Source organism: Cardiocondyla obscurior, linkage group LG23 (assembly GCF_019399895.1).
Source record: "Cardiocondyla obscurior isolate alpha-2009 linkage group LG23, Cobs3.1, whole genome shotgun sequence".
Taxonomy (NCBI): Eukaryota; Metazoa; Arthropoda; class Insecta; order Hymenoptera; family Formicidae; genus Cardiocondyla; species Cardiocondyla obscurior.
In genome coordinates, this window is record NC_091886.1 from 2,753,000 (window position 1) to 2,775,509 (window position 22,510).

At 42.6% G+C, this 22,510-nt stretch overlaps 1 protein-coding gene and 1 long non-coding RNA gene across 6 annotated transcripts in view; one reads left to right on the plus strand and one right to left on the minus strand.

Annotated features, from left to right (window-relative positions):
• Positions 1-22,510, plus strand: part of Fur2 (furin-like protease 2) — a 293,284-nt gene that overhangs the window by 87,809 nt on the left and 182,965 nt on the right. The gene's annotated exons all lie outside the window — the stretch shown is intronic.
• LOC139111225 (uncharacterized) lies at positions 18,593-22,441 on the minus strand. 2 transcript variants are annotated; one of them, XR_011547170.1, is made up of 3 exons: positions 19,260-22,441; positions 18,863-19,156; positions 18,593-18,745 (listed from the first exon to the last, which is right to left on the minus strand). It is a non-coding gene; the product is annotated as an uncharacterized lncRNA (long non-coding RNA). The 2 variants fall into 2 exon arrangements; XR_011547169.1 differs by having other exon boundaries at positions 18,593-19,156.

Consider the following 22,510-nt stretch of genomic DNA (forward strand, 5'->3'; position numbering starts at 1 on the left):
CATCGCTATAACGTAATAAATTAACGAATCGAATGTATAAATTATCACGTGTAATTAAATACTCGTCAAAATTTATTTTCAGGTAAAACATATATTTTATTCAAAATGTTTGACTGTAATTTTTCGAGCGTGAGAGGTTCCTTCATTTACTGGAGGAAGTTTAAATAATACAGCGGGCGGAAAGGTTTTTATTTTTACCGTGAAAATATCGCTTATCTGTGATTCAAACGATGCGTCACTGAAATTTCTCCAGAATATCCGAACGATGCCGCGCGACGTCGCTTCGCAGTCGCTAGTATCTTCGACCGATAACTTTATTCCGGCGATAAGGGCGGAATGTGAGCGCGTGAATGTGCGTGGAGCGTGCCCTTCTCGCGTGGACCGTGGCTATTAACCGGTTTAGTGAATCGACGCGGCCGGGTGATTACGGGCACGCGATATACGGGAAACGAGTGCGCGAACGACACAGGCGGATCTTTCTGCCCGACGTAACCGGCTGGAATCGGGACGATTAAATGCCGTCCGAGCAGGTCGCGTGCCCGCTCGCAACCGGATGTTGACGAATCGTTAATTCCAGAACTGGACAAAGAAGGCGCCGCACGGTGACGTGTACTTTTCGCTTCGGCTCTATTTCCCTCGTTCGTTTTCATTTCTTTCAATTCACGCCGATTGTGAAACAGCCATTTACAAAGTATCGATTTTTTTAAGAATAAATGGAATAATGACATTTAATTATGACGCGATTAATTATCTCCGGCATCGGATTGAATTAATAACATATATTAAAATCCAATATGTTCGATATAAATTTTTACCGCGTTCGCTTCGCTTGAATATACGGATTGTGGAGAGCGCGGTTCTAGTTACGATAATATTTTAGGGCCATTTGCATAGAAATTATTTGTGCTTCAGACAATATGCGTGCCGGGTGCAAAAAAGGGAAAAAAAAGGATAGAAAAAAGAGAACCATTCTCCGCTAAGAGAAACTGCATCGATTGCATTCGATATTGACGAAGATCTCGGCGTCTAACGCAAGATATACTTCAATATCCGCCAAGATCGCGAGATCGTATCGGCATTTTCATTATCGTTGCATTTAATGCGCCACCGCCTGCGGCCGGATATTTCACTCGTGTTATTTCCCAAGGCGCTGCTATTTTTATCCTCACATTTTTTTCCCCTCGTCCCCCTTCCCCCTCTCTATCTCCATCTCTTTTTACCGCGGAACACGCGGCATATCGCGCATTCGCGATAGTGTCGACGCGCCGATGCCAGACAATTCTAACGCTCGCGGCGCGTTATCCGAGTGCCGAATTAAAAAAAATGCCGCCGAACTTCCAACCCGCTCGGCGCGAACCTTTCCGGCTTCGCCGCGGGATTTCCAGAGGATCTCTCTCGCGGCTCGCCCTTTTCTTCTCTTCCCTTCCCGGCGATCCCCGATATTGGTATCAGCGTATCAGTTTACGTAATGCATCTCCGTTGAATCGCGGGTATACAACTTTCGCGCGGCAATATGTGCGGCGACACGGTCGAGTTCTGCATACGAATACATTTCGTGCGCCGATTTTCTCCGGGCGCGGGCGGAGGCCGGCGTTTCTCACCCGAGCGTTTCATCCGTCGCGATTGTGCGGAATTCAGTTGCGCGCCTTACACCGGAGAAATTACATCTCGAGGAAACGGGCTTCCACGGGTCCTCCTTTTCCCTCCTCCCGCCCCGTCCCAGCCCACCCTCCCTCCCTTCCCCTTCGCGTCACACGCTGCGGCTGTCACTTATTGAAATTCAAGACGCCCTTTTCGTGAAACGTATGCCGCGATTCGTGCGACGAATTACGTTGTAATTTCCTCGCGAAAAATTCTAGACGGGAAATTATCTTCGCGTAAGTAAGTTTTTTCCCTCCGCCGCAGAGGACTCCGCCCGCCTGACGTTCGAAACACTTGGACATTATATATTGCCGCGGGATTATGAAAAGACTTCGCTCGCACCTCGGCTGGTCCCTCTCGCAAATTGTATTTCCGGAAGTTAGGTTATTGATATTCGATACGCGTTAAAAAAAAGCCGGTCGATTATAAATTGCTCTTCCCCATCAAATGCGACGTAATTAATTTACAAGTGTAGCAACTTTACAGCTACTTTTTAATTATCTTTCAAACGTGTTTCCCTTGCTATGTATGGCCCAGAGGATCGTGGAATTATTAAAGGTGAATTTTTGCCTTTGAACGCAACCTCGTAATAAAAATCTATACCTGCGGAATATATATGTGTCGGCTTCGCGATTTGCTTCGTTCCGAAAACGGCGCGACAAAGTGCTATACGAGCCGTCGCTTCCCCGTACGACAGATATAAAACATTTGGAATTCACGACGGCGGACAATTTTTTTTTTTTTCGCCAAAAAACCTCTGAAACGTCTTTTCCATACCATTTCCATTGACAGCGTGCAGTTTCGCCTCCTTTTCTCAGGGTGAATCGATACCTCCGAGCCTGTTGTTGTTTACGCGACGTATCTAAGATTTCCGTCGCGGCCAAACAAGATTTCCGTAGAACAACGAGGCCGGAGCGAAGGGAAACGCGGAAGCCGGAAGTGTTGCGCGATTGGCGCAGCATCCGAACGTATCTTCCGGCGAAGTTCGCTTTTGGAAGAGTGCGCTTTCGCGCGCGCTTAAAATCGCGCAAACCGGCGAACGTAATTACATCCGGATTAACTCGGTTACATCGGCATATAATGCGCCGCCGCGCGAACGAGTGCGCGCTTTCTAATTTCCGGCAGGCTCCTCATATCTCCCGGTTGGCGCCGGCGAAGTGCCGATCCAGTTTCGGCCGTCGCTGACTCCGCGTTGATCTTCGCAAACGTCTCGGATATTGTTTTCGTACGACGGGGCTTCTCCAACGCCGCGCGATAGGCAGCGGAGATAGCATCCCGACCGCCTTCCGTTCCCCCGTTCCGTTATTATTCCCAGACGTAAATCGGAAAAACTTCCGCGATAGAGAGATCTCATCCCGCTCGCGCGCGCACGGCCCCGTTTCCTTTTTATTACATCAACAATTTGCTAACAAGCACGCGCGTTATCGCGCACCCACCTGGTGTCGATTATTAAGCTCGCCTAATGAGGTGTTACGATTTTCGTCGTCGTTCTCTCTCATACGCGGGCACTAAGTATCGATACCCGATATTCTCACTTGGTGGGTTCGCGATGGAAAACCGGTGACATTGACGCTATCCGATACTTTATCAAAAAACGACACGCTTTGGGACTCGTTACGTCAATAAGGTTCTGCGGTAATGAGTGTGACTTTGACTCGAATTTGATAATTCGAGACATTTCTCAATTTTCAAGAGAGAGGGATAAATCTTTTTAACAGATGTATAAAATTTCGTGTAAATTAATTAATAAAATAAAGTGTTATAATTTTTCGATTATAGATTTTTTAAAATAATATTTCTTTATTTCCTAACAAGTTTATACTGTGCAAATTTTAATTTTTGTTTTTAACTATTCTAATAGTTTCGTGAAGGAATATATTTTGAATTGACAGTATACATGCAAAATCAATTTACATCAATTTATCTTTTCTAAATTCAAACAGAGGATTTCTAATTCGTACGTATTGTGATTAAAAACGCACGATATTTTTTTTGTTTTTCACATTCCTTCTTTTTTTTTAAATACTTTTTTAAATTTACCAGCAAGATCGTTTTTGCGGAATTTTGATTTAAAAAGAGAGATGAAATTTCAATCGCAAGACAGAAATTTCATTCGAAACAAAGCGCCGACACTCAGCGACGACGTGGTCGGATGAAACGTATCAGTTATCGCCGCTATCCTCGAATGTCATTCAAAAACTGCTGCGTCGAAGAGATAACTTGCTAAAATATTCATCGGTCATGAGCAACGATATCTCGCCTTGTTGTTGCGTAGGGCAGCAATGACCGCGAAAAATCGTAAGGGCAAAAAACAATGGACGGGACTGAGCGAGAAGTGGGTCAGAAAAGCTTCTAGCCGGCTCGTGAAAAATTTATCGACGGCTTTTGCCAAGCGTGGCGTGGCTCGTAAGAAACGTATTACATTGACCAGTAAAATGCAGAGATTGCTGCGCCCGCTTGCGCAGCGGGTGGATCGCGGCGGAGAAAAATGCATATCGTTCCCGGATCCCTTTGATATCAGAAGTTAGTGCGAGGGCGGGGGTTTGCGCGAGGCGAGCGGCTTGGAATATTTTAGGAGGCAGTTTATCCGCGAGGAAGATATTATCGTCCTGACGGGGTGGAAGTTATCGATGTAATATAAAGCGAGAAAAGTAGCGGAAGAGATGAGACCGGGACTGAGAGAAAGAGGCGGCGAAGAAGAGCGAGGAGAAAAAAAAGAGGATGAAAATAGGAGGAGATGAGAGGAGGTAACAAGATATAAAATAAAAAAAAAAAAAAAAAGAAATAAAAAAGGATTTAAGATTTCACATCGCGACGTCACTTGCAGAAATTGCTCTTTAAACTACTGACCGTCTTCTCCCCCTCCTTCCCTCCCCCGTCAATGTCGAAACTAACGTTTGTCCCGGGGGTGGTATCACGAGCCCGGGCACTTTCGTGCATATCTTTCGACCCCGATCGAAACCGCCAACTCGGCTAAAATTGCTCCTCGCGCTTTCTCAGAACCTAGATGAATGTTACTATATCGATTGCACGTGCTCATATCGCGGAAATCCCCGCGCGCTCGTTTTAGAATTAACTTTTTATTTGTAATTATAATACCTTGGGTTATAATTAGACCTTTATCTGTTTCATGAAGAAATTAATTACAGCCCTATCGCTTTCCCGTGAAAAATGGATAACGAGAGTCGAGATTTATTTACGATATTAAAATCGAAGTTTCTTGCATTCATGCATCTTTCGTTCAATTTCTTCTTTTTTTTTTCTTTTTTTCCTTTTTCTATTCGCATTCGTACGTGCGTGAGAAACGTCGGGTCGTCACTCGCAAGTTTGTCGCTTCAGTGGGAAACGATGGCTTATTAATTCTTCGATCGTTGCACGCGCGTTCCGATAGGGATTCATACTTAGGTTTCGCATTCGCGTCACGTCGCTCGCGCTCTTTTAAGCGGATGAATAAAAGAGAGACGGTAGAAATTGTGTCGGGCAGACAGCGCGGGGACTGTCACGCGGCGGAAAAAGCTTCGAATATCATGGCTATTTCCAACCTTACGCACATACATACGCACACGTGCATACACGTGCACACGTCAACTCCGGGACTTGGGAAGAAATCCAATGGCGTACGTGTCGCGGCGCGGTATTGGTTCCAGACGCGAATGTAAAACGCGGTCGTCGCGTGCACAACACGGCGAGAGACAAACGCGGAGACAGCCGGTATGGTCGGTTACACCAAGCGAGAAAATATAATCGAGACATTCCTCTCGAATAGGAGTCATTCGTCTCCCGTAGCGGCAGCGAAGTCGATATCCGACGGCCGAATATCTTTGCGTGTGGCATTACGTGCACCATCGCACCATTCCCTACGTTGGATCGGTCTTAGTCATTTCCGGAGATTGATTTCGAAAAGACAGAGGAAGGAGGAGAAAAAAGCCCTGTGCACGGCATATGAATAATTACACGCGCGCGTAATTTATTCTTCATTTACGATTTGAGATTCTTATTAAAATTTTGTATTAAAAATCATGAAATGTAATATATTTTTCGTTTAATGACATTGCACGAATTAGCGTTTCGGTTTTAAATCACGAAAACTCGCTCTGTTTATCTGTTCCTTTTTTCTTAATTGAGATATTTCAAAGAGGGGGTATTTTTTTTTATTTTTTCTTTCGTTATTACAGTCGCCGCAAGTTTTCAGTATGCGTCCCCTTATTTTATCGGATTTGGATAGCAAGGTACACCGGGCGATTGCTGCTAGAGTAGATACTAGGGCTTGATAAAACGGAAATGGAAGCACATACGCGGTACATGGAGTAAAGGAGGAAAACTACGCGAATGGGTAGCCGAGGATAGGTGGAAACCGCGAATTGCGAGTTTGGCTCACGTTCGATTCTAAATTATACCGCGCGTAACCTCGCAGCGCAGTCGTGTCACCGGCCGTTATTTGGGGTCTAATTAAAATTTAATATCTCGTTGAAATTTAATTGCGTGATCAAAGCGCCACCGAGCCGCCTACGATATAACTGTTCTCGCCGGAATACGGGATCGCGATTGTTGGCGCGGCACGTGGTTTGGTCCGGCGGTTGCGAACGATTTGTTAGTCCGAGCGCGCTATTGAATCCGGAACACATGCGAGTGAATTATTTAAAATCTTCTGGCAAACGGCTGGTATCTTGTTAACCTAATCGCATCAATCTGTGACGAATCGGTCGCTATCAACAGTCGATGATCATCGAACTCATGTTTCATTTGTTAATGACTCGTGGAGTCAAACGTGCGGTCGTTAAAAAAATAAAATGCGATGTGCAACGTTATTTTATGAAACGATTAAACTCGAGCCGATTTAAAGAGCCGCGCGCTTCTAAAACTTGCATATATCACTCGTAACGATGTTAATTGGCTAGGAAGTGCTTGGGAAACTATTAATAAACGATATACTTTGATTAGTTAATAAGCGACAGTGCTTCTCTATCGTGCATCAGCTTGAGAAAGTTTGCTTTCTCTGGAAAGCCGATGATGTCTCGATTCAAATACGTCGCGACTTCCCATTTGTTTCATTGTGTTCGTAATAGTTTCGCAATACGTGCCCCCGTTGTTTCGCGAAAGTTTTTCCCGGAAATTCCGCCGGTAATGTAATCAACGATATATTACTACGTGCCAATTATTCGCGGCATTTTATTTGTAAATGACCGACACGCGATACGGCTTGCGAGGGGCACAAAAATCGACTTATCTGATTGACCGAAAGAGTCAATCCTATTTTCGGCAATCACGATCAAATGGCTTCATTGACGTTCTCGATTTAATCGGATTCCGGATTCGATGTTACAGCACTCTGCGGTCACTAACACCGTTTTGCGTCAATAAATTGTTGTCATGACAACGGCCGTTCAATCAAAAGCGGCAAGTAACCGTTATTTATTGAATATTCGTCAGTTTAATTCAGATTTTTCAAACTTTTAATTATCAAGCGAATTATATAATTAATTAATAAGCTTAATTAAGTAGAAAGACGTGACGTATATAACTTCGGGTATGCTAAATTCTGCCGTCCTAATAATATTTTTATACCAAGCTGTACTCCAGTTTTGTCTCAAGTTTATATTAAAAAAAAAAAATAATAAAAAAATAAAAAAAATTAATAAAATCCCTGCAGAACGCATGGAATCCTTTGCTTACTTTGTACGATGTTTCACTACGCGGTCGATGTTCGGTTTAAAGAGAGACTTCGACAACATTTTTGAACACGGGCCACGGCGTCTCGCGCGAATCGAACATCGCTTTCAATTTTTGCTGATGAAGCTTCCGGGGATACTCCTCGAAGATCTCGAGAGTGACAAATGTTATCGCCGCCTCTCGCGCCAAAAAATTCGACGTCACTCCGACAGCGAATTAGAGGGGGGGGAGGGGAGGAGGGAGGGAGGAAATAGCGGGAGATGACAAACGTAGAAATGCGATGAGTCAGTACCGTAGGAACTTGACGTGTACGTTATTTTTCGTGGCGTTTTCTGCCGAGCTAAGCGCCGCTCTTGGCTACGTCGTGCCCTCCTTCATCTTTCCGCCCGCGGGCTCCCGTTCCCCCGCAGGTAAAGTTCGTTGTCCCGGAGCAGAATAATGGCATCCGGGGACGGGAAAGCGGGCTAAGATACGATGGATCGGATGTCGCGCGGTTGTGGAAACGGTGGAAGTCGAAAGAAGGATAGAGACGGTCTCCGCGAGAAGGAGTTACGCCGGCGGGCAAGAACGGCGGGGGAGGAGGGAGGGAGGGGAACTTCGTTATATCGTCGGATACTATGCTCTTGGTTGCCTTGTAGGCGGCTCGCGAACGAAAAACGGATCCGCGAAGAATTTACGATCGAGTCACCATGACGGGGAACGCGAGACGGGAACGAGAGGTGGTCGATAGTTTCATGGAAATTGATATAGGTAACGTGCCTGTGAGCTTCACTCCTCTTTCTCTCTCTATCTCTTTCCTTCCCTCGCCTGGCCTCCTTCTTTCGTTTTCTTACATACTCTGACGCAATACCGCGATAACACATAAATGGGAAGGGGAAATGATAAAGAGAGCACGTACCACGAGAGACTTCCTAGACACGTTTCACTCGAGCACATTAGAGCACCGATCGATAGACGAGAAGCTTTTACCCGACGTGGATTTCGATGAGACCTTCGATTACTTCAATAAAATTAATTTTATTCCCTGGATGTTATTAATTATATCGTTACACGTGTTGTTAACATCGTATTACGTCTGTAGAACCAGCTTGTTATTAAATATACCAAGTTTGCGCCCCCGTAACGATTAAAAATTAAATACGTAATTAGAGAAATTTGTTTTTATATTAAAAGAAAAAAAAAAAAGAAGCGTCATGATTTTTTTAAACTTCGCAATAAAATGTATTTAGAAACAATTGCAATATGCGCGTCGAGCGTATCAATAGTTTCGCAGTTACCTTCGAGAAAGGAACGTAAATCGTTCCCTTATTAATTTCAATTTAATATTTTGCATGAATATCATTACATATAATGCGAGTTAATTGGTAGAGTTCGATTACTATTTGCAGTTTACCCGCAATCTTCCTTGCAAACATTCGGGAGATATGAACTGCTTGTAGATTTGATTTCGTGCATAGTCGAAATTATTTGCGCAGTGCTCCGCGTTCCGCGCGATTTGGAATTTTGAACCCCCCGGAAAACACGTTTTCCGGCCACTTAATTTTTGGCGTGGAACCGTCGATTCAACAACATGAACATTAAGCTACTTTACATGACGTGCCCCGGTGATCGAGCGTGACACTCCGGACCGAAAAGCTGCTATCGGAAATAGACATTCGAGTTGTAATGGACTTTGTGGAAATATACCACGAATTAATTCGGTATGTCCGATTACTGCCAATTTGCCGCTTTACGTTACGTATATAGTTGGCAAATCGAATTGACCCCGGAATATTACGCAAACATTACTTGCGCCGCGTCGGTGTGTGTGTGTGTGCGCGCAATTTCAAAATTTGCTCCTCGATACGCGCGATTTTAATGCAACATTGATTTTACCACAATAAACTTTCTTACGCACGGGCAAGATTCTATGCATTATGGATTTCGCAATATAATAATGCCACAAATTAACTCGGAACTACGGGCTAAATTAACCGTTCGACTATTGTCCGTTTGCCGTTATTATGCAGCTGATAAATGAAATTCACCTTTTCCCCTCCGGTGGCGGCAATTATTATATAAGGAAAACGGCAATTATTTGCACGTTCCGCGACGGTGCGATTTGAAATTCAAACTCGGGGCGTATATTTTCGGCATCGAATTAGTCCCCCTACCTGCCTTAAGTGCCTCTGTCGTTTGAGGGAACCTTGCTACGTCGCGCAATCTAAACCCGGTATCGACAATGCAGATTTTAGGTATTGCGGATTATGCAGTACGCCGCGGATTAATTCGGAATAGAGATAATAGCGATGCAATTGGTTAGCGAATCTGTTCCAGCGTTCGATGTGCGCGAAGGCTCGTACGAGGCTTCGGCGGCAACCCAGAAAATCCCGCCGATACCGGAACGCATTCGAGCCGGGATAACGCGACGCGCCGAGTACATAATTCGATTGTCATTCGTTTTGGCCTTTTATATTTTAGGAGTTTTTTTTTTAACAGCGCCGATTCGTGCCGGCATCCGGAAACAAGCGACCGAATCACCCGTGCGCCGCGCTAGAGCGGAAAATCCAGCGTTTCACAAAGTGTAATTGCTGACTTTGTCAATAATGCGACAGCGACGGTGTGCCGACGTTATAATCATATTCATTTGCGAGTCGATCACGCATTCGGCGATCGCTTTTTATGCCGCGTATTGCGTATTGTGTCCGCGCGTTTAATTATGCTCCGGCGCTTTACAATTCTTCCGGCGGAATTTGTTAGCGATTTTTTTTTTCTTTTTTTTTTCCACGTTTAAAAATACGCCCGAAAGACCAGTTACATATCCAATTTTTATACATATATTACACGCACATGGCTCGTCCTCGAAATACGATATCTCGTTTATGAATGCATAATTAAAAATTACGTAAAAATTTCGTAGCGGCGACAACCACCGTTGTTTCGTCTGGCTTGTATATTAAACGGTCAGTCTCTTTTCTCTTTCTTTTTAAAAGTGTGAATCGTATATTTTCCAAAATACAACCTTTAACGTTTTGTCCGCAGTGCAGCGATCTAATAAATTCTTTCTTAATCTTTCAGGTAAGACGCACAGATTCTCGCGCCAGCCGGCAGCCGGCGGATCGAGGGCATTAAAAGCGGCTCGCTGTATCGTAAGTGGAGGAAAATGTTGGCGGGCAACGCACGCGGGATTTTCACTTTCTACGTGGACATTTTTATCGGCTAGCGCATAGGCTAGCGTATACGCACTCGGAGAAAGTGCAAATATGCTGCGAGCGCAACGCGACGTGCCGGCGCGCGTCCAAGCGCGTCGACGTGTTGAAACGGGCTCGCCGCATCGCGTTTTCACGGTGCAACGCACGACCTACGGCTTGATAACGGGCTAACGAACCGACGATAAGGATTCGCGCATTAATCGTTTTGATTAATCTCCACGGGCTAACGACTCGCGCCGGACGAGCGTCAGTCGGAGTTTCTTTTTCCACGGGAAGGCACGAGCGCGCACGAACGCGGACGTAGGTATCGCGATTCACTTTCGGATTCGCATATTCGCTTGCCCAGCTGTTGCCGGGGAATCAGGGAAATTGCCTCGGTGAACGACCGGTTGAGGAACATTAAACGACTTTATTCAATCGCCGAATAAATATATTCTTAAATTATATTGAAATATATACGATAATTGAGTGATTTAAATTTAATATAAATCCACCGTGTAATTTAAATATATTCTTAGATTGTAACAACTCTATAATTAAAGCGTCAAAATTTAATACAAATTCGATTCTGAATTATGAAATAACAGGTGTCAATTACGAATTTTACATTTATTTATAATCGAGAAAAATTAATTATTAATTGTAATTTTTCTACTATTCCTTTTTCTACTATTTTATTAAATATTTTAATGTATTAAAAAATTTTTTCTCTTAAATTTCGAAAATGTGAAACATCCCGATAGAATCAATGTAACGTGCTAATAATCGAATTATCATCGCTCGAACAATTCGAGTCGCAGTCGCTTGAGACAATTTCTCGCGGCCGGACATATACTTGTACATCAGATTCTGGCGTCTCGTGGGGAATTAATGACTCCTTGCGTACAGGGTCGCTCGTTAATTCTCCTCAACCGCCGTAAGGCAACAAAGTGGCACTGATAGCGCGTCGTAATTAAGGGAGTTACCACGGCTACTTACCGTGTCGTTTTCACGGATATTTTTTTTTTCCCCCCCGGTAGGAAAGCTACGAGCCGCGACGCGGCAGCGGCAGCGCGAAGCGGAGGGGGAGAAATTTTTAATTATTCACGCTACGCGCGCTAATTCGCCAGAAACGTCGCGTTAAACACTGACCGGACAGGGTAAACGTTATCATTTATTCGCAGTATAGAGCGTAGGAAAAGAACAATCTGTTTTCAACTGCTGATAGTTATTTCGTTTCTCGGAGCAAAAAAAAAAGAAAATAAAAAAACAACAAAGCGAAACAATAGAACGTAATTTGACGTTGTCCATCGAAGAGAAATTTTGCAAATGCTATGCAGATTGCTTATCGTTACCGTTTGCCTCCTCAATTAACTCCATGAGAGATCGCGGCGTGCGTTCCGAGACTCGTAAAGATGTCTTTAAAGCAACAAGGCGTCGGTCGTTGATTTTCAATACGGTTTATATTTACCCAATTACCAGCGGATTGTCTTTCGCGAGCTTTAAAGTAATATCCGGCTACAATGGGCATAATGAATCCCGCGGAAGCTTCGTCGCGAATCATTTCGGAATAAATATCGCGAAACGATTCATCGGTCAAGACTGTAATCTCTGACTTTTTCTCTACGCGAGGCTATTGGCCTGATTAAAAGAAGGTAACCTCGGGATGATATGTATATCGCGACGAGAGACATTGGAGATTTTTATTTCATTCTACTTCAATACTATTTACTCGAAATGAAAGATATTTCTCATATAATGTACAAGCAAAAGGTATCATCGCAGCTTTGATAAGCCCACTTTAAATGATTTATATTTCGTATCAAAATTTGGCTATTTATAATTTTATTTATAATTTATGTTGAGTACGAAATATTGAGAACAGCGTAATATGAAAATCGTCGAAGAATTACACAGATATTAAATTAAATATCTGCATTAAAATGCAAGTAATAAATTTGCGATTTACTTTGTTTCATCGCTATTGATTGCCTGTTATTATTCCGCTGAGGTCTTTTTCTTTTTTTTTTTTTTTTTTACTTCTTAATAAAACACGGTTTATTTGATTTTTTATCTGACACTAATGTGACGCAGTAGAGGGTTAATGCTGTTTTATTCCCGAGCGGATCGTCAAAGTAAGCGGGTCGTAACCTAGCTACCTGCGAAAAACGAAACGTATAGTTGCATTCTCGTTTGCACGATGTTCTTTTTGCCGGTTCGCTTTTTCCGGCGTGTTAAAATTTACCCAAAAAAGAAAGCCCGTATAGGCGTTAAAAAGGAAACTGGGGCTCGCTGACACTCTAAATTACGCGGTGCTTTCTCACTGGCAGCTAAAGCGCATTAGTTATTAAGAGAACGTTACGTAATGCGCGCGATATAATATTTCCATCGTAATAATTTCCGTCAAATATTTTTGCACGCGAGGATATTCCTGCGCGCGCGAGATTGTCTTGAAAATATTTCACTTACGACGATTATTCGGAGGCTTCTTTCGGGGCCTTCCTTTCTCTCGCTCTGATCGCTTTTAAGGTATTAAATTTAAAACTGGCAGGAAAATTTAGTTGCGAAAAAGAAAGTAACCGTGTCCCGCGGCACCGAGCGAAACTGAGATCATTTATTTTAATTAATCAGCCCTTCGTCGCACTCACGATGAAAAATATCGGTTTCCTCGAATTGAACGGCCCGGAACGTTTCCAATCCCCGCAATAATCACTGCAAAATTTAACATCCCAGAATGTACGAGGTTCTTGAATTAAAATCCGATGCGACGTGTTCGGACTCAATTGAGCGAATTATCTGGAAACGTCGGTGAATTTTTTTTTTCCCCTTTTTTTTTTTCTGAAATACGACCGATCGATAACAGGGAGACCTTGCAAAATTAATTGCCACTATCCGTCATTTTTTTCAATAGTTTCGCGTGCATTCAAATGAAATGATAGTCTGCGACGCTGCCCGATAATTTGAAAATAATTATTTTTGCTTTAGAAGCTTAATTAAAACTGATACGTCGACGACAGTTTTTAATAGCTATATGCTTTTCGTGTTTTTTTTTTTATTTTTCAAAACGCGAAAAAAGTTACAAGTTAAATTAAACTTTTTTTAAAAAAATAGAGGCATGTTTTAATTAAATTTTAATTAGTTACAGATAATTTTATTACGTCAAATTAAACATACGCCATGTCTGAACCGAAAGTCGCTATCAAAATGCTAAAAAAAAAAAAATTGCTCTCGTGAAATATCTAAAAATATTAAATTACGCGTGAATAAAAAATACAAGGATTGGAAAAGCTCAACGTGATAATAATTCCATCTACCTTTTCGGTTAATCCAAAACTGAGAAAATATTAAAAACTAATTATGTTAAATTCTTTGAGTAAAAAAAAAAATAAAAGGTCGTTATTGGACTTTTCTATTAAGTGAGCAGAAATGTTTCAACTTCTTTCAAGCGAGCGTGTTTCAAAGTCAACGGGATCGTATCGGCGTTCACCGAATCGACGCGACGGTTTCGATTGCTTTTGCGCAAACGTGCACAGCCGCAAGATAAACGATTCGAAAAAACGAAAGCGAGCCGATGCTCGGGCGATGCGGCGGGAAAGCTTTCAATTCTCTCTTGAACTGCTGCGGAGCGTGGCTCATTTTAACGTTGCCCGTTCCATCACTCTTTTCGCGTAAATCCATCTCTCAACAGCCTCTTGGAGAATCTTTATCGATTATCTTAATTCCGTCTAATGATGTAAGAAAAAAACAAGTACTGAACCTCCGTTGGGTTTTAATTAATAAAAAATTTAGGTAGTCAATGAGATTTCCAATAATTAACAATTTCTGCGAAACAATTTCTTTTAATTGGAAATGTCTTTTCGATTACTTTTTTAATTTTTGAAAAATATATTTGAAATACGCGTGTTAATTATGTTTATTGGAATGGACACTACGCTTCTGACACAAGTGGTACTTTTGTTTGCAATATTTGATTCGTTTCGTTTTTTCAATATTAGTTTTATTGTTTTTTGAGAATTTTCTTTTTTTTTCGTAACGGTATTTTTTTTTTTTTTTAATAAATCTACATCTACACGAGGACATGCTTATCGTCACTCGCTTACATCGATTTTTTACGCTTATCTATTCTCTTTGATTGCTCGTTACCTCAATCGAGTATCGCGAATCTGTAATCTTAATCGAGTCGGTATTCATTCAATATAGAAAAAAAAAAGAGCTCGGGGGAGGAGACTTTTATATGGAAACTGGGCCGACAGCGATTGGAACTAGATACGTTTTTCGTCGATCACGGGCATGAAAATTGGAATTATATTTCCTCGTTCGGACAAAAAAGTCCGATTGACAAAAAAAAAATACCTCGGGACTTTCCCTCAGATCGATGGTTGACGAGCAGCACAGAGAGCGGAGCGCGTAGAAGCCGAGCGGAGGAGCGTGTGCGTACACGGAACTTTGCGGTAGTTTCGACGGAAGTGCATGAACGCGCCCCGAGAGTCAGGAAGTACACGTCGTTACTTTCGCGTGGATCGAGTTACGGGCGGATAGGTTGTCGTCGGTATGGCGTTCGAAAATTTCGGTCGTTCGGAGAAGTGCGTTCGTTCTTCGTCTGAATTCCTTCGCATCCGGAATGCGAGCCAACAAATGGACGATAAACGAACGAAAGAGCGGCGGATCCCGGCTCCCGCGTGCCGCAGATTCGGCGATTCGCGTCGTAAGAATTTTAATCTCGGCATTTTTAAGATAAACGAGCCCCGGGAATCTCGCGATGCAAGATCACGTGTTCTTTGAATTCCAGTCCTTTGTATGCGTGTATTATAGCTACCGTTATATTTAGTATTGGCTGCATCGGGAACATAGTACCGTGACTCGAATTCAAAGACCGGCCGGCATTGAATTTTGGATGAATAAATTATGACGCGCTTCAAATACGATTCGATTCATCCGAATTTTCGCGCCGGTCATTTCGAAATAAAGCCAGAAAATGATTTAATTATGATTAATCAAGGGGTGCAGAATATTATGGTTTATCGCCGTTCATGAAGCGGCTAACGACGTCCAATTTTATTACATTTATGGCGTTGTTGTGCGCATGCATATTATGTTTTATCAGCAATTATCACTATCACGCTTTCGTGATTCTGATGGAGTTCAATACTTTCGCGAGCGATACTCGCATTTTCCCGCAAAGTAGAGATTATCGGTGCCATGCGTTTTCGTAAGCTCGTAATCCGAACGAATTTCTCTGAAACACGTAGCGTCACGCGCGGAAAAATTTTGGATGTTCGCCGCCCTGTTCGTTTAGAGATTTTTTTTTCTCTCTATATACGAAAATAAAATATGACGAATTTTAATAAATTTTTAGTATCTTCCCTATGCACTTACTTTCCTTTTAAACTTACGCAGCCTTTGAGGCAAACATTCGTCACATGCAAAAAATTATATAGGTATTAATTAATAAAAAAAGGTATTAAAATTATTAAAAAAAACTCGTCAGTCTATTAATAGCAGTATAGCTTGGATTTACGAGAGCGGGGAATGTCGGTTGGTATTATTACAAAGCTAAGGGACGAATTGCAGTGTATAGAGGGGAAAAAAAAAGAGGGATCCCGAGCGGGACTGGAAACTCCGTTTGCTAATTGGCACGTTACAATTCGTTAATGAGGCGAGCTAATGCATTGTTCGCCCGAGCGAATTGTTCTCCGTATACGTCAGTCGCAATACTCGACACGATCGTCTCGTCCGATCTTCCGCCGTCCTCTTTTGCATCGTATCCGTTCGTGTCCGTCGTGTGAAGCGCGAGATAAAAGGGATCCGTAGTAAATTTACGACAGTGAGTTCACGCGCGCGGGGGTAAAATAAGATCAGGATTTAATTGAAATTTACCGACGGCGAAAAGGACATATGTAGATCTTCTCGCAATCAACGCGCAGCGGTGTAATTAAAATGCTCGCGCGAAATTTACTGGCAATTTCGATCTTTCCTTTTTAATTTTATATCCTTCATATTGAATGCTGACTTTTGTACGTTCCTATTTTCTATTCTGTTTTTTTCTTTTTTTTTTTCTCTCCTGTGAATTTTCTGTTAATAATACGCGATTTTGATCGGCTTGCGCCAAACTTGAATTTTAATGTGAAAACTATAGTCTTTCTAATTTCTTCTTATATTGTAAAGAAGCGGAAACGATTTATGAACTTCCACGCTTTTATCTATTTTTACTTGACGGCAGCTATGCCTCCGTCGAACTATCGGGCTTTTCGTGACGCTTTTGTACTTGGCATTCGTTGGATTTATACGACGTCTGCGGGACGGCAAAGTCTGATAGATTGACGTAAATGAGAACGAGAGGATTACTCAACAAACAAAGATTTATCATTTCCTCTCTTTCATTTTCTTTACGGTTATTTATATTAATGAGTCGTTCCTTTTATTTTTAAATTGACAAGCCGATAATTTTCTCTGAAATTTAGACTGTTTAACTCCACTTTTTACATAATGTAGTATTATCGGTTGCTTGTTTAAATTAAATTCTTTTAATAATTTATTTAGATTTTATTTAAAGTCAATGAAAAAAAGAATAAAGAACAAATACTATCGACCGAGGTCACACGTTTCGGAGAAGGCGGTATTTTTCGCCCGAAAAACATTTATTATGCAAACTAGGTGTGCATTGCAAATTTAATGTAACAAATATAAAGTTATAGCTGTTTAAGCGACGAAATTCCAAATATACACGCGAGTTCTGGACGCGGCTTCCACTTCGCGTTAAAACAAATTACGTTTGCATATTATTAAGCTCCGTTGCGAATTTAATGAATTGAGAAAATTAATGTAGCAAATAATGCCGAATGTTATTTAATTAATGTTATTAATAAAGCACGTAAATATTCGCGATGCACGCCACTCGGCCGCGCATGTGTTTCATAAAGCAAAATAATTTCCAACTTCGGAGATATTTCGCGCGGCGGCGACCTTTCATCGAAGCGGAAGCGGATACGCGAATTAATATTGAAATGACGCGGGTGAATTGCGTTGCGCGTTTGCTGAATAAAACCAGAAACCGTGCGCGTTATGCTGCAACCAAACAAAACGCCGTGACTATAACGAAAGAGTACGTACGCGCGGGCCGACGCGGTACGATGATTTTATCGTACGAGAGTGGAATCGGAGCGACTAACGACGTACGTCGGGCAGACGGATGGAGGGAAATCATGCGTGGAGCTGTACGTTTGTATTCCGGAAACGAGACTCCGTGGGCGTCGATATAGTAAGTGTAATGAGCTCGAGCGAAATCTGCAATTCGCGTTCGAACTACGCCGTGTACCGACGGCGACGATCCGTGGAAAGAGAGGATTCGACGCCGAAAGCGCAGGGAAAAGGGTTTTCGATCCTCCGAGGTCGTAAATCATCGAATGCCGAGTTAGCTCGAAAAGTACTCGTCCGCGCTCGTTTTATCCGGCGGAGAGCGCGGCTGGGACCATTTTCGCGGTTGGAACGACAGGAGCGGTTATATCATACCGACGCGATTGCTCGCACCTCTTTTTTTTTTTCTTTCTCTCTCTCTCTCTCTCTTTCTTGTTTTCTACTCTCGCTGATATTTTATTAACTTTCGACCGAAATACCCGCGGGGGGAGACCGGTCGTAAAACGATTCGCACCGAGAGTCGCGCGATTCATCAAAAAAGTTTCGACGAATCGGTATTTAGAGTTTCGTAAAATAACCGAGCGCACAAGAGACTTGTTGAAATTTTTTTTTATACGGTAGGAGGCACGACTTACGCAAATTCTTTGATTATATTGTCTTTTTATATATTTTATTGTTTTACATAATATTATATTGTTTAATTTTTTAAATTAAATTTTAATTAATTATATAATTGTACAATTTGTACAATTTATTATAATCCTAACACCGGGACACATTAAAAAAAAGAATCAACTCACCCACTTGCATGAGCTTATTAAGAGAAGGCTACCGGATCGATCAGTGGCCTGAGTAGGCCGGCCTAATAATGAGATCATCGAAAACCGCGTGCTTAAAGTTGTTTTAAACCTTTTCTAATTCGCGATTCTATCGGTCAGAACGTTGCTCTTTTATTTTATAGTTAAGTGTTTAATGCTTTAAATTAACCCTCCCAATTAATCATTTTGGCACTTTAAGCGTCTCAAAAGAGTGATATTTCCCCCCAAATTGCAAAAGAATAGAAATATATATAGTGTAAAAACTCACCAGTCTGCATGAGCGTCAGCGGAGTTGTAGAATTCTGGCGTTGGCTGAAACATAAAATTAAACAATTAATGTAGACATGACGATATATCATTTAATTAATTTAATAAAAAAAAAGAGTAAAGGTTTTTATTAAAGATTTTATTTAATAAATTGATGCTCACCTAAGAGTTGCTCCGCCGATGCAGGATGCCCCCCGGGCCTGCTCCTCCTCCCAGATGGGACGTGACGAGCCATCCTTCCGCGCACAGGAAACTCGCGAACGCGTCCGGGTGAAGTTAAAATCCCGAAAATTATTTAACAAATTTTTCGACACTCCCGAATTAAAAAGAATCGTAAAAAAAAAACGCCCGGTAACTATCGGCAGCCCCGAACGACCGACGAACTGGCTGCAGTTCGTATAATTTCGAATCAACATGCGGCACTGAGCGATGCGACGCAGCGGAGTTTCTCTTGACCTGAAACAGAAAAAAAAAACAATTATATAGTAGATATAAAATATAATTAAATAAAAAAATTAAAAAACGTTATTAAAAATCCAAAGGAAAAATTGATATATACCCATGGGTTGCTCCGCCGGGGCAGGATACCCTTCCTGGGCCTCCTCCTCCTCTCAGGATGTCCGCGGGATGTCGGGTTGGTCCTTCGTCAATGGTGGATTATTATCTGAAACGTAAAAATCACAGTTAATGTACTGTTGTATTCAATGTAATATTCAGCGTGTCTCGTTTATATCTTACCGTGCGCGTGTTTTGGTGCCGGGTGACCGGACACACATTCCAGCGCTAGTACGGCTAACGCGTACCGTCCCCGCTACTCCCTGCGCTCCCCGCGCCTACAGCCGTAGACTCCCGGACCTTCGTAATACGTAGGAGCACGTGCCGGCTGCCTGCCGCCAGCGAGCACCCGTCCCCTCTCCCCGTGCTCCTCGAGGCTGCTCCGCCGGAGTAAGATACTCTTCCTGGGCCTCCTTCTCCTCTCAGGATGTCTGCGGGTTGTCGCGTTGGTCCTTCTTCAATAGTAGATTATTATCTGAAACAGAAAATCATAGTTAATATACTGTTCTGTTCAACATATTATTCGGCACGTATTATTAACATTTAGAACTTACTGCACGCGTGTTTTAATGCCATTCAGACGAGCGAATATTCCAGCGCTTGTACGTAAACCGCTAGTTACGTAAGTTGTGTAAGCTGCTCGAACGCCAAAGAGAGAATGGAAGGGGAACGGGCCAGCGCCGAGCCGCCGCACGCCGCTAGCTCGGCGCTCCTTTCCCCACTCCTCGCGCTCCTTCCTCCGCTCCCCGCGCTCCCCGCGTCTACCGCCGCTGTGTCTAGATCTACGCAAATACCGCGCGTTAAAAAAGATTTTACGGCGAATGTTCTTTAACTATTACGCTCAATCTATCACGAAAATATGAATTCTGACTATGCAGCGGTTCTCGTTCGCGACATCTCACTTTCACCGAGCTTTAATTATACGACACAGAAACGCGAAAATTATGTACGCGTAAATGAGTATATTACTTACTTGGGAGGAAGAAAAAAAGATTGAGGATGCTCCCTGCCTGCGGAGAATGCGGAGGAGAGGGTTCTCGCGCCGGATTACGACTTTCAGGCGGCCGATTATGCGAGGTTCTTCAGACCCAGACGGAGCGTCTCCTGCGTGCGGAGGAACTGCTCGGACACCGGAAACCGGAAGTAAAGTAAAATGGTCGCTGCCGTCCTACGTCATCTGCCCCGCGCCACCTGCCCCGCGCGTCTCCGCACTACTAGATCTTTTCCGTCTCTCTCTTTCCTTCTCTTTCTCACTCTTACTCAACTGAACGCGCTGTAAAAAAGATTTTACGGCGAATGTTCTTTAACTATTACGCTCAATCTATCACGAATATATGAATTCTGACTATGCCGCGGTTTTCGTTCGCGATATCTCACTTTTACCGAGCTTTAATTGTACGACAAAGAAACGCGAAAATTATGTACGCGTAAATGAGTATATTACTTACTTGGGAGGAAGAAAAAATGATTGTGGATGCTCCCTGCGTGCGGAGAATGCGTAGGAGAGGATTCTCGCGCCGGATTACGACTTTCAGGCGGCTGATATACGTGAAATTCTTCGCATCCAGACGGAGCGTCTTCTGCGTGCGGACGAACTGCTCGGACACCGGAAACCGGAAGTAAAGTAAAATGGTCGCTGCCGACCCGCGCCACCTGCCCCGCGCGTCCCCGCTCTATTCAAATTTCTCCGTCTCTCTCTTTCCTTCTCTTTCTCACTCTTACTCAACTGAACGCACTGAAAAAAAAATTAAAAAACCAAATGTTATACCTAATATTAGTTTCCATGTTGAAAATGATTTATTTATCTTCTATAATTCAAGAAGATCGTACCAAATCGCGTATAAGTTGTGAATAATTAAATTCAGATATAGCAAATTACTAAAATAATTTAACATATTTGGGTGCAGCAGTTGATTGAGTTATCTATTGACGATGTAATCAGTTATTCGATATATTTATTACTATAAATAGAATCGAATATATTCACTCGCATTAAATACTATTGTATTTAGATTTTAATTCATTCGTCTTTCGATTATTTCCTCGATCTGCTCTTTTATCGTCTTGCATACGAGTTTTACTCCCGTTTCGTGGCACGTTTTTATTTTCTGACGTTCTGATCGTAAGATTGACACACGCGAGGTAATCGCGCTCGCCTACATTTATGCAATTTTAATGAGCGCACTCGACAACCGGAGATGTATACATGTATACGTGTATTGCAATACGATCGTTTTACGATCATGCATTTAGGCCGACGCGTTTGCGTCAACGAGTGCACTTTGGTACGGAGACGCGCAGCGTTCGACGACTTCCCTTGTTCTCTTTTCACATCTCACACTCGGTTGCGTCGTTACATAGAGCGAGATATACGCGAGAACTTGTAATTTATGTACATGTACAAGGTGTTCTAGAAAGAAGAACACCAGTATTGTACATAATAAAACATGTTTGCGATTCAAATAAATTTTTAGAACTCGAATAATCGAATAATATAAATTTAATAATTACAACTTCCCACGTTAGGCATCACAGCGAACAAAATCAAAAACTCAAGTCCGATTTAATTTAATTCCGATTTAATTCCGTAATCTACGATCGAATTTAATAGATTAAGAATTCAAGTGACCACCGTTCATTCATTGTCGCGTCGGAACATCTCCTCCCGTGATTTCTCATTAAAATATAACAACTGGATGCGTCGTGACATCCTATATACGTGAACCAATTTGTTCTGTCGATATGAGTATGCGTATGAATCTAACGCGGAATACTGCCGCTTCGAGGTTTGACCGATGGCCACCCGCATCCCGACATATTCGCGGCGAGACACGTACGAATTGTCTCGTTTTGCGATTTATGCGATCACCATGGACCGTCACCGGCCGTTCGCGTCAAGACGCGGAGAATGCTTTACGCGCGTGCACGTAACGCGCATCTCGCGTTAATGCACGGACGATGTTCGCGCTGTTCAATTTCATGACCCATTCCATGCGTGGTCGCCTCGCAAAGATTTTTCGGCTGACGTGTCGATTTAGAACGAACTCTCTTCCCCCTTTTTTTTTTTTTTAAAGGCACATTGATATTTTTATTCGTTCGAACAACGTCATCGCGAATACCGCGCAGTTCCTCGACGAGATATTCGGCATTTTTAACCAGTCAACGAATATTACGGTGGAGGACTGTTTAATTAATGAAAGTATTTCTTGAATGATTTTTGATTTCTGTAAATATCATTTTAAAATAATTTGGAGA